Genomic DNA, 13,250 nt, shown 5'->3' with positions numbered 1-13,250 from the left:
AGATATCGAGAGATAAGAGGTACGGTAGTCGTCTTTCGAGGATCTCCTCACTCTGGTCAGCTTAATATTTTTTACTCAATGACTTGGTAATTCTTGGGTTGCTGATTTCAAAAGTCCTGTCCGTTGTTATATATTTAAGCTATGGTTATATATATATATATATATATATATATATATATATATATATATATATTTATTTATTTATAAATAATAGTCCAAAATGTTATTACTTCTAGATTTTAAATTTTTAAAAGGTATCTACAGTTTGTAATGTTAATTTTCTAAATACTATATAGTAATATTTAATACATGTCTTTAGAGCAAGGATATAAAGAAAAACCTGACTGAATAAGAAACAGCTTTTACACAATATTTTGTATTGAGTTTTTATAGAATTTCTGCATAGCTATTAAAGGTTTTATCGAACAAATTGAAATCTCGTACAGACCAGATGATTATAGTCATAGTCTTGTATTATAGCTCTATTAAAATCTAGAATGCTTTATAGGCATTTTTAATTGACCCTAGTACTTCACTGATACTTTATTTTATGTACCCCTGGAAGAATGATAGGTAAACTTGATTTTGAACTCAGAACATAAAGGACCGTAAGGAAATATTGCAGACTCTAATGGTACTGCCAATCCGATTGTTTATAAATTCTTCAAATGGGAGTATGAAAGTAGTGTTATTGTGCAATGAACCAGATGTATTCTCTCTGTCAAAACATTGTGTACAGCTGGTTGGTGTATGTACTGATTTAAGTGATAAAAGTGATTTAAAAGTATGTACTGGTTTAATAGTTATGCAAAATGTTTATACTTTCGATGTCTGTCGGATAGCAGGGATGACACGTTTTAATTATTACACATACTCGCTAGAAATGTGATTGATTTTGTATTATCATCTTCGATGTAAGATGGGTGTGAATATGTACTTTGTACATGTTCACAAAAATAAATAAAATAAAAAATAAAATGCATTCAGCACATGGCAGATCAAGATAGTTGTTTCGTTGAGTCATCATTGCATTACTACAGGGAAAGGGTTATCAAGGGCGCGGTGCTTTTGTACATGGAATGTGAGTCTAGCAAAGTAGCAATGGCTAGTTTTTGAGGAGATTTAATTCGAGTACTAAGTCGGATGACTGGTGGACATCAAGTGTGGAGGCTCTTCTTGCAGGATAAGTGTTTGAAAAGTAGAGAGGAGTCCACAAAATTGGTAGAAATCTTCTTGACCAAAATGGTCAGCTGCAATTTAAGAGGTAGTAGGGTTGCAGACTGTACAATGCATGGAAGCATCCTTTATGTTTTGTATAATGGTCTAGCAGGAGTTGTGCTGGGTGACAGCTATCCAGTTTGTAGAAGTAGATGATGTTCTCCAAGTATTGTAAACCAGGTTCTTTACTTGAATTTGCTACCACCCAGCTATGAGTATTCCACTTATGGAACTTCAGAGCTATTAATGCTAGTTGTATGAGATGTGGAGTGACATACCTAAGGTCCTGCATTGGCTCCAATGTTATATTGATATTTGAAGTGTGCTTCATGTATTTTGAACTTAGACTTCATTGCATGTTATATTTTGTTCAGACGTGGCTATATGGCAAGGGGTTTGCTTTCCAACCATATGGTTTTGGGTTCAGTCCCACTACATGGCAACCTTGGGTAAGAGTCTTCTACTATAACACCAAGTTGACCAAAGCCTTGTGAGTGGATTTGGTAGACAGAACTTGAAAGAAGCATGTCATATATTTTTATACATGTATTCATATGAATGTGTGTGTTTGCATTATTTATTTCTTTATTGCCCACAGTGGGGGGGGGGGGGCTAAACATAGAGGGGACAAACAAAGACAAAGGGGTTAAGTCGATTACATTGATCCCAGTGTGTAACTAAAACTTATTTAATCGACCCCGAAAGGATGAAAGGCAAAGTCGACCTCGGCAGAATTTGGATTTAGAACGTAATGGCAAATGAAATACCGCTAAGCATTTTGCCCGGCATGCTAATGATTCTGCCAGTTTGCTATCCTCGTGTATGTGCATTACTGTCTTCTAGTCTTGGTAGTTGTTAACAAGTGTCACTGTCATGCAAGCAATTGTTCTTCATTTCCAGTCTTCCATGTAAACATGGCTAGTCTTGGGGAAATATCACTTTGCTTGGAAACAGGTGATAGGAAGGTTGTCTGGCTGTAGAAAATTCACTTCCAAGCCATGCAAACATGGAAAAGTGGACATTTGAATGATGATGTTTCAAGCACATAATGACCACTGAGATGCGTGATGTAATAATCAGACACTGGGAGTGATATTATTGACCGTTACTTCCTGTAAGATCTATGACCTTGCACTTAAATTAAAAACATCCTTATTGAAGTAAGGATATTAGATTGCAGAACTGGTAGAGCCATGTATTAAATCTTTGCAGTATTTATGTTCCCTTAGGTTCTGATATGAAATCACACAGGAATCAAATTTATCTTTCATCTTTCCAACATCAATAAAATAAATACTAGCCTACTTCTGGTTTTGATTTAATCAACTCTTCCCAATCCCAGAAGGTGTTGAATTGTGCTAAAGTTAGAAGTTATTGTTAATATAATGCTATGCATCATCATCATTATAATTTACATCAGTTTCTGTTTTTCATGCTGGAATGAGTTGGACAGGCCTTTATCAGCACTGCATATCATCGTTTAACACCCGTTTTCCATGCTGGCATGAGCTGGATGGTTTGACATGGGGCTGGTCAGCTGGGTGCTGTCCAGACTCCTATTGTCTGTTGTGATATGGTTTCTATAGCTGGATGTTCTTCCTAAAGCCAACCACTTAAGAGTGTGCTGGGTGCTTTTTATGTGGCACTGGTATCTGAAAGGAAATGTATGTATGCATGGAAGAAAGCGATTTTACTTAGCTTGATGTATCTTTTCAAGTACAGCAAATCGCCATGTTCCTTCATCATTGGATACACATAATAATAGATAAAAAACACTTTATAGCATGGATTGGGTGTATTTCACCATACCTCTAGTACTGCCTGCCCTCTACCTTGTGTTAATTTTTATTCTGAGTTACTGATCCTCTGGACATATTGCCTTTGATGTAGTTTGTTGAATCCACATCTCCTTTGTGTAATTAAAGCAAAACATTTATTGGATTTCTTTGAAGTGTCCGACTTCCTTGACAGGTTACTTTTACTTTGGCTGAAAAGAAACAAGAATCATTTGAGCATCAGAAAAAAAGCCTTGCGGTATTTGCACTGGGCCTTTACATTCTGAGTTCAAATCGTATCAAGATCTACCTTCGTTTCTCATCTTTCAGGGGTTGATAAAATACAGTACTAGTACAGTGCTGAGGTTGATATAATGAACTAACCCCCTCCTATCAACATTTCTGGCCTTAAACCTAAATTAGAAATAAGGGCAATAGATTGGTAAAATCCTTAGAACATTTTGTGTCTTTGTTATAACTTAATCTGCCAGTTCACCTCGTCCAGTCTTCTGAACCACTTCTAGTCTCACCTTTCTTGTAACTTGAGGGTATGCTCTGACAGCCTTTTACCATCATCTCTCTTTTTCCAACCAGAGTACCCATGTATCTCCTCTACAGCAAGACACCTGTTTCTGTCTCTCTAACATACTTTAACCTCTCATCTGACATAAAGCCACTTCCATCAATACCGCATTTCTACTTCAGTTGAGAGGTCTTATTTTGCAAATTACTTGATGACCTCACTTGTGCCGGCGCCATGTAAAAAACACCTAGTACACTTTTTGAATGATAGACATTAGGAAGGGCTTTGACCTGTAGAAACCATGCTAAAGAAGACATTGTTGCTTGGTGCAATCCTCCGTCTTGTCAGCTCCTGCCAAATTGTCCAACCCATACTAGCATGGGAAATGGACATCAAGCAACAATGATGGTGGCAAATAAGAGTATTGTAGGGCATTAGATAAACTGGTGTGTGGTATTTACTAATGTCCCTTTACTTTCTCAGTAAAGTACAACAAAAAAAGGTACCAGTCAAATACAGAGACTGATATAATTGGCAACATTTGTGGTCTTGTGTTAATGTTAGAAATTATTATTAGGACAGTCAATGGTAGAATCAACTAGAGCTATGGTAGCCGTGTCCTGAATAAGTTACAGTATTTACTTACATCCCTCTACATTTTGAGATCAAATCCCATTGATGTTAACTTTGTCTTTCATCCTCTTGAAGCTTATTGAAATAGCAACACCAATCAAGTATAGGTTGAATTGTGACTATGACTGTCTCTAAAAATATGTGGCTTTGTGTTAAAATTGGAAATGATAAAAATGTTTATAGGTTGTTTTTTTTCATTTTACTCTTTTATTTTTCCTATTTTATTGTTATTTTATTCATTTTTTTTTTTACTCCATTATTTTTCAGTCATTGACTGAAAAACTTTATTTTTCTATTTTTGTTATCAAAGTTAAATGAGACAAAAGAGAAATTTATTTTAAAGCTTAAAATACTCATCTTGCAAGTTTCTTTTATAAAGAAGTCTATAGCAACCAACTAAATATTCTAGATCTCCTGAAGTCATGCGCCAAACATAACCTGTACATATAAAAGAGCTTTTATGAGTGACAGGCTAAACATTTTTATTACAATGTTGTTTTAGTCATGTTTCAATGTTGCTTCTTGGCAAATAAGATAATTATTATTGTTATTATTTGATGAAAACTCTCAGCTTATTTTGCTGGGTATGATAGGAAGTATCATCTGTCCAGAGCCAGCAGACTAAGTTTATTAGTCATGCTTCAAGAACCCCACAAAGAATTCTTGCAGTTCTACCTTCACACTTGCACAAATCTTTTTTAAGCATGTTGGTAGTTGAGTGCTGATACTTCCAAGTGCACCTGTTTCTATTGGTATCATGTCTACTCTCCCCATTGACCACAACCTCCATTTTTTCCCCACTTTCAATTGTCATAGTTGTTCAGTTTTTCTTCTTCTTTCTTTTGATCCTGTTGTCACTGGGACATGCTATGTCAATCATTATGTGTGTGTGCTTTCTTTTTTATTTACCACTACAATGTCCAGTTTCCAATGTCAGGCACATGCATCACAACCATATGTGCATGACATGGTGATCTCATATCAAGAGAAACAGTGCATGACCTTGCAGGTGGGAGCCAGTTAGAATTTTCTTCGGGTCAAATAGCCCATCCCACTCAAAAGGTTCCTGTGTAAGGTTTATTTAAGGATGTTGAAAGAACCACCCATGTTTCCAGAGGTGAATTATTCAAACCCCAAAGAATTCCTCTCAACACATGTCTATGATACTCCCCAACTACTGCTCATGATCAGAGATATACATATTGTCAGTCACTAAGGGACATGCTTAACTGGTTAAAGTCAAGCAACTGACAAATCTGTGGTATTGAACAGAATATTTGCTTTAGAAAATTACTATTTTTTAATCTCACAATGTAAGATATTCAGCAACAGTACTTTGTAGTAAAGATTGTTTGCCAATATAACATAGCAGTCCTGTTTTAGGACTAATGTTGCTGTAATTTTGCCCCAGGAGACATCTTTACTACAAAGTACTGTTGCTGAATATCTCATTGTGAGATTAAAAAATACTAATTTTCTAAATTATAAATCAGTGACTAGTTGTCACTTTGATAACTATATATTTCAAATGGGAATTTGGCAGTGCCACCTCTCGCGATACACAGATATTGTTTTGAGCTGATTGGGGATGCTAGATTCCCTTGTTCAAAAATGTAAGGACACGGATCGTGTCATATAGCCAGCTGGAGACAATGTCTCCTAGGGCTAAATTACAGCAACATTAATCCTAAACCAGGACTGCCATGTTATGTTGGCAAACAATCTTTACTACAGAATATTTGTTGTAGCCCATCTTTTATACCACAATACTATTATTATTATTACTACTAATATTCGTTAGCATGCCAGGCGAAGTGCTTAGCAGCATGTCATCCATTGCTACATTCTGAGTTCAAATTCTGCTGAAGTTAACTTTGCCTTTCATCCTTTTAGGGTTGATGAAAAAAGTACCAGCCGAAGACTGGAGTCAATGTAATCAACTATCCCCTTCCCTCAATTTCAGACTTTGTTCCTATAGTAGATCATCATCATTGTTCGACCGTGGTCGAGACAATGGAATTTATTATGCTACGCCAGACTTCACAGTCCATCATGGCATTACGGAGGTCCTGTTGCTGGATGCCTGTATCCCTGGAGATTACATCAGGGTAGGAGAGTGTGCGCCCTCTGGTATCATGAGTAGATGGCTTCTAGAGGAGAAGAGTAGAAATTGCCTCGTTTTCAGCTCTAAAACAATGTCCAGCAAACAGGACTCTCCTACCTTTCACAAGAGATGATACAGGTGGTAGTTTCCCATATATTTGTACTTTGGTTGGATGACGCTTCCACGAGAGATTTTGAGCTCTCATAAGGAGGCGAGTGTAAGTTCCATCCAACTGTCTCTCAAGCTTCTTTGATAACATCCAGGTTTCTGAGCCATATAGTTGAATTGGTTTGACTGTGGCTTTGAAGATTTTAAGTTTGAAATCTCTACTTAGATTTGATGACCAGATCTTATGCATGTCATAAGTAGAAAGGATTATTATTATTAAGGCAGTGAGCTGGCAGAATCATTAACACAGTGGATAAAATGCTTAGTTGCATTTCTTCCAGGTTTATGTTCTGAGTTCAAATTCCACCAAGGTTAATTTTACCTTTCATCCATTCAGTTGAGTATCAAGGCTTTCAGACCTTGTCCCTATAGCAGAAAATATTATTATTGTTGGCAGTGTACTGGTATAATCAGTAGTGTCAAAAAAATAAAACAAAAACTTTTGCACTATTTGTTTCAGCACTTTATAATTTGAGTTCAAATCACACTAAGGTCAGCCTTGCCTTTTCTTCTCTCAGATTTGATAAAATAGAATGATAAAATGCCACTCAGATGTTGGAGTCATTTTAATCAACTAATCCCCTCCTTCAAAATTGCTGGCCTTGTGCATATATTAGAAACATTGTCAGTTAGTTGGTTTGCAGAACTGTTAGTGTTGGAAAAAGTTCTTTGCAGCTCTTTACATTCTGAGTTCAAATTCTGCCGATATCAACTTTACTTTTCAACCTTTCTGAGATCAATAAAATAAAATACCAGTTAAGTACTTGGCTCAATGTAATCAACTAATTTTCCTCCCCTCAAAACTGCCAGCCTTGTACTTAATTTAGAAATATTTATTATTAGGATATGGTTATAAGAATAGAATATTTTGAAAAACAAATTTACATTTGATAAATTATCAGTGTTTTTGTAATTCATTATCTATTTTTGATGTACTCCTCACACTGCTTTTGTCAATGCCAGTGTGTGCGTGTGTGTGTGTATGTATGTATATATATTAAAAATTTATTTTAATGTAAAGCAACTTCTGTGTAAAGAGGTTAACTTTTAGTTGGATATTTATATTTTATTTTTTAATGCAGATTGACCTATATTTTGTGAATTGAATTTGGTAGACAGTAACCGTCCAAGATCATGTGTTTAAGTGTGTTTATATTCACCTGTATAACAAGTGATGTGTCAAAATGCTTCTTGATCATCCAGTGAAATAAGGAATAAGTAATGGAGTCAAAATGATCAACTTAAACCCTTGTGGGGAGTGCCCCATATGGCCACTGAGCATTGGCTGAAATAGAGACTAAAAGAATAAACTGATAAGGTGTTGGACTGCAACGAAAAAACAAAAAACTATAAGATATCTTTATAACTCCATTCCTCAACATTCTGAATTGACATCCAACTTGGTGTCAATGTTGGCTGTCATTATTCAAGATATGTATTGAAATCCATTTAATTAGCTATGCATGTGAGGAAGCCTTGTACCTAAGTAAGAAATATATATTACAGGCACAAGAAGGTTACTGACCACATGAATTCAAATCTAAGCACTCTTATCGAATATGGCACCTAAGTCTGCTTGCCTCAGTATGCTTGACTTGCAAAAGATTCCACTTTCTACTTAATGAAAAATTTATTGGCAGGAAAGTTTCCAAGTTTTAAAGTTCCATCTGTCCTTCAAACTAGCACAGAAAATGAGTATAAAAAAGTCCTATGTGTAGGAGTGACTGTGTTGTAACTAGCTTACTTACCAACCACATGGCTCTGGGTTCAGTCCTACTGCATGGCACCTTGGGCAAGTGTCTTGTACTATAGCCTCTGGCCGACCAAAGCCTTGTGAGTGGATTTGGAAGATGGAAACTGAAAGAAGCTTGTATATGTATCTATATATGTGTGTTTGTCTCTCCACCATCGCTTGACAACTGATGTTGATGTGGTTACGTCCCTGTAACTTAGCAATTCCACAAAAGAAACCAATAGAATAAGTATTTGGCTTACAAAGAATAAGTCCTGGGGTCAATTTGTTCGACTAAAGGCAGTGCCCCAGCATGGTCGCAGTCAAATAACTGAAATAAATAAAAGAATATATACAGCTGAGAATGCTGCTCTTTAGTTGTTCACTTTTGACAACTGCTCCAACTGGGCATTGTTTAGTTTCAAACTTATCAGTGACGTTTTGCATTTCTAGTTTTAGTTTAAAACCTCAATTTTATAGCATCCTCAGATAATTATTTTATAAAATAATTGAATCTATCACTTGAACAGTTGTTTCTTAGAATAGACCCCAACAAAAGCCTATAAATTATATGCATCTATCTTTTTTTTCATTTTGTCATTATAATTATTTGTATACATATAAATAGTTATAACTATTGACTTGTCTACAATAAGAGAGAATAAGAATGTACTGAGAAATAGTCTAGTATATAAACATCAGTCTTAACTGCAAATATGTAGCTGCCATTAATGTCTCTTTCCCATAACCCTTTACTATTTCTCACGTGCTGCCTCTCATTTCACCCTCTTCTCTTACTTACATTGTTGTGACTGCCATTATTCCACCTGTGTCATTACACACACAGACACTCTCTCTCACACACTCTGCCTTTTCATTGCTCTAGCACTGTCCCTTCTATTTCTGTCTTCTCTTCCATGCCATCATCCTAACCACTCTGGTTCCACCTCCATACTCTCTCTCCTTCACCCACAAACCCTAGATCAATCTTTACAGTGGCCCTCTCTTTTCTTCTCTATATTGGCTACATTATTCTGATTGGGACAGACTCCTCTCTTGTAGAGTACATGGTAACCTTACTAGTGCTGGTGCCACATTAAAATGAACTCAGTACATTCAACAGTGGTTTGTGTTGGGAAGGGCATCCAGTCACACAAACCATGCTAAAATAAACATACAAGCAAGACGTGGTCCCATGCCATGTCTAGTGGGGCTGTAACTCCAAATAAAAGCTGACACGGGACCATGGTGACCGTCCAGCTGGGAAAGCTGACATAAAATGATGACACACAATTGCATGCATGCACTCACATACACACACAGCCAAAGCACATGATGCATCCATTCTCACTTTCTAAATAGAACTTGTCATTATATCCAAATACCTTTTCCCCCCACCTTTCTCCATTTAGCTTATGTCACCTAGTTTCAGATGGTAGTGGTGTAAATATTTCAGTTTTAAATATAACTACATTTGACTCACTTTTTGGTTTTCTCATCATCAGAATCATTAATTTAACATTAATATCTTCATTATTAGTTTAACACAAACCTAGACAATGTATAACCAACAATACAAAAAGAATAATTTAACATAAAATTGTTTGTAACACAAAAGTGCATCATATATAACATTCAGCAAATCATAAAGATGTGATCATTGGAAAACCTGAGTAAATGAAAGAAATAAGATTGATCGAATTAAGAGCCAAGCCTACAAATTACAGTACAAAATTTTAGTAAAAAATTAACATTTATATAAACAAGACATTACACATGTTGTACTGAAAAATCGTAGACACATGCAGCCCAAATATCGCAGGTTGTCTGTGCATGGTTTAATAGCTGCAGGCTGAAAATGAAGTAGCATATAGTTCTCCCCTTCTTCTTAATATCCTATGGTTACGATATGTGATTATGAGAAAGTAATAGCTGAAATTATTGTAGTCCTGTCTATTTGATCATGATCTTTTCAGAAGGCTGACTAAAGATACCATCAATCTTTCAGCTAATGACTAAGCTTTATAAATATATTATCATGTGTATATCAGTTGTCTATCAAAATCCTGTTTAATTCAGAGTTGCTAATCTGCATTTAATTACTATATTCTAAAGCTCAGTTTAATTTTGTCTACCCTCAAGCACTGCTCAAGTGTCTGACTGGAAATGTCTCTAGTATAAGTGATAGTTTTGCCTGAAGTAATAATACTCTAACTCTAGCCTTCTACTTTCTCCTTTTTGACTTTGGATTTTATTAACACGCAAAGCGCAACAAGCCATGATCGTGGCCCAGATAGATGCATTTAATTTATAGGCGTTTGTTGGTATCTAATGTCACTCAAACGTTCCAACAACCCCCAGAATGCAAGAGGGCTAATAGTTCAACTAATGACTTTTCAGATGATATAAAACTTGCTGCTATTATATACTAAGAAGATATTTTAACTATTTTTTGTTTTTTATGCATGCATGGTAGTCTCATTTTCATAAAATGTGCTCAGTCGTTTATGCTATGTAAGTGCAAATCCCTGCGCTTTATGGGTTGAAGAACAAATTTTGTTTGTATAATACTCAATTATTATATCTACTCTGTCAACCAAACAATCTCTCTTACAATAATATCATTTAATATCTTATTTCTTAAAACAGAACAAATTAGATTAACCAATTGAAACCAACTTTTTGTCATTCAAAATTAAAGTTTATCATTAGTATGAGTTAAGGTGAAAAGCTGGCAGAATTATTTCTACAAAATGCTTAGCAGTTTTTCTTCTTGCTTTGTTCTGAGTTCAAATTCCATCAAGATTGACTTTACCTTTCATATTTTTGAGATCAATAAAGTACCAGTCAAGTACCTGGATCATGTAATTGACTAACCCTATCCCCAAAATCCAGGCCTTGTACCTATAATAGAAAGGCTTATTTACATGAGATGAAGGATGTGAGGTGATAGAATCATTAAAGTATCAAAAATACACTGTGTGGTATTTCTTTTAGCTCATCTCAGTTCAAATCCTGCCAAGGTCAGAAATGCCTCTCAACCACCCTGGGTTGATAAAATTAAGTACTAATCAAATACTAAGATTAATGGTATTGACTGACTCCTCCTCTCAAAATGGCCTTGTGCCTAAATTTAAGGAAGCGCCAGTCACCGGTCTGGCACAGTCGATATGTAACCTAGATCATGGGTTCTCAGTTTCTAGCCATGATTGATTTTTTACTGGTGGAGCTTTGGTTGTGAGCACACAACCTCGACAAGTTCTCACCAAATTTTCGATATCCCAGTCCATAGTCAGCGAATAGACATAGCTTCTCATCAGCTGTCCGCTGTGGATTTGCTGCAATACATGTTTTTGTAATGTAGTTGGTACTACAACTCTTTGTGTAGACATCAGAATATCGTCACATATTGAGAAACTACTCAAATTTGTAATTTTGTTCTTATTTTTTAAAGCTTCTTTCATTTTTGTAATATACTCATTACCTACAGATTTCATTCTTATATCCTATGCAGTCACTGGCAGTTCTTGGATAACATTAATCATAATACTTTTTATTTCATTTTCTGCCTGCAGTGCAGCTATCACAGTATCTTCTGGTGGTTCTGTATTTTGGGGATTTGGTTTTGATAGATAGCCACATGACCAATTTTTTTTATGGAATATACTGCATTTTGAAATTGTAATTTAGTAAACTACATCTCTACATCTTTTCTCTTCCTCACATTTCTGCTTCATGTACTATGATTACCTCCCACTCCCTAATCTAGTACTCTTGGCCCAGTGCCACTGTATCATTGCTCTCTGCTTGCCCCCAACTTGTGCGTTCTACCCACATGCCTTGTCTCACTCTATTATTGCCATCTGCTAGCCCCTGACCTAGGTGTTCCACCCACACGTAACAAGAAAACTTTTCCCTCACCCTACTCCAACAAACTAATCTACATCTCTCTCTTGCATTTCCTCCTTCATTCACTATGCCTAGCTCTCACACCCCTGTTCCTCTGTTTCATTGCTATCCAGTAGCTCCTCCAACTCTATATATCCCCAGCTCTTTCGCCACTTACTCGCACTTTTTAATCGCACTCGGGAGTGGATGGTGGCATGTTTTTAAGCGGTCATTCAATCCTGTAGAGAAATTGGTACACTGCCTAACCGTATTTTTCTTTTTAATGCACACTGTGGGTGCCACCCACGTAGAGTAATCCACCTTTTTGATGATCCCACTCTTTTCCAGTCTGTCCAACTCTTTATTTACAATTTCATTTGCCATGAATGGTATTTTTCTGTTAAATTTAAATACAGGCACTGCGTTTTCACTTGATAGCAGGCTTCAGTCTTTTTACATAGACCTAAGTCTTCTGATAGTACTTGAGAAAACATCTTTTTCAATTTTCTCTTCAATTCCTCAGAATGGGACAACCATTTATGTTTTTGCAGTAGGGACTTATGGGGAGGTGCCATAAGTCAAATAACTCCAATTAATGTGTACTAAACAGGTTGATTATATTCTCCACAATGAATATTTTTGCTTCATGTGTTTCTCCTTGAATTGTGACATCTGTACACATTCTGCCCATGAAATATAATTTATTGCCTGTCACGCCACGTGCAATGTTCAATTTTATGTAACCTTGGTTTCCCAATTTTTCTCCATGTATCCACATTTATGATTGAAATATCACTACTTGTATCCAACTGTAGTTTAATATTCACACCATTTATTTTTATGTTTGCAAATTTTCGTGTTTTTGTGTTGCATCCACCTTCTGCTGAAAACACCTTAGAACTTTTGCATTCGACCCCTGTATTCTTGTCCTGCAGTGTGAGCTTTTGTGACCAAGTTTCTGGTGGCCGTTGCCAGCATCGCCTGGCCCCGTGCCGGTGGCACGTAAAAAGCACCATCTGATCGTGGCCGTTTGCCAGCCTCGTCTGGCACGTAAAAAGCAACACTAGACTCACGGAGTGGTTGGCGTTAGGAAGGGCATCCAGCCGTAGAAACATTGCCAGATCAGACTGGGCCTGGTGCAGCCTTCTGGCTTCCCAGACCCCAGTTGAACCGTCCAACCCATGCTAGCATGGAAAGCAGACGCTAAAC

General features: G+C 36.4%; 1 protein-coding gene across 1 annotated transcript in view; it reads left to right on the top strand.

The window, feature by feature from the left end:
• The window catches only part of LOC115209246 (protein GDAP2 homolog), a 40,081-nt gene that overhangs the window by 1,295 nt on the left and 25,536 nt on the right, over nucleotides 1–13,250 (top strand). The window lies entirely within an intron of this gene.

Source organism: Octopus sinensis, linkage group LG3, assembly GCF_006345805.1.
Source record: "Octopus sinensis linkage group LG3, ASM634580v1, whole genome shotgun sequence".
NCBI classification, from domain to species: domain Eukaryota; kingdom Metazoa; phylum Mollusca; class Cephalopoda; order Octopoda; family Octopodidae; genus Octopus; species Octopus sinensis.
The sequence above is the reverse complement of the archived record's forward strand: the minus strand, read 5'-3'. Positions and strand labels throughout refer to the sequence as shown.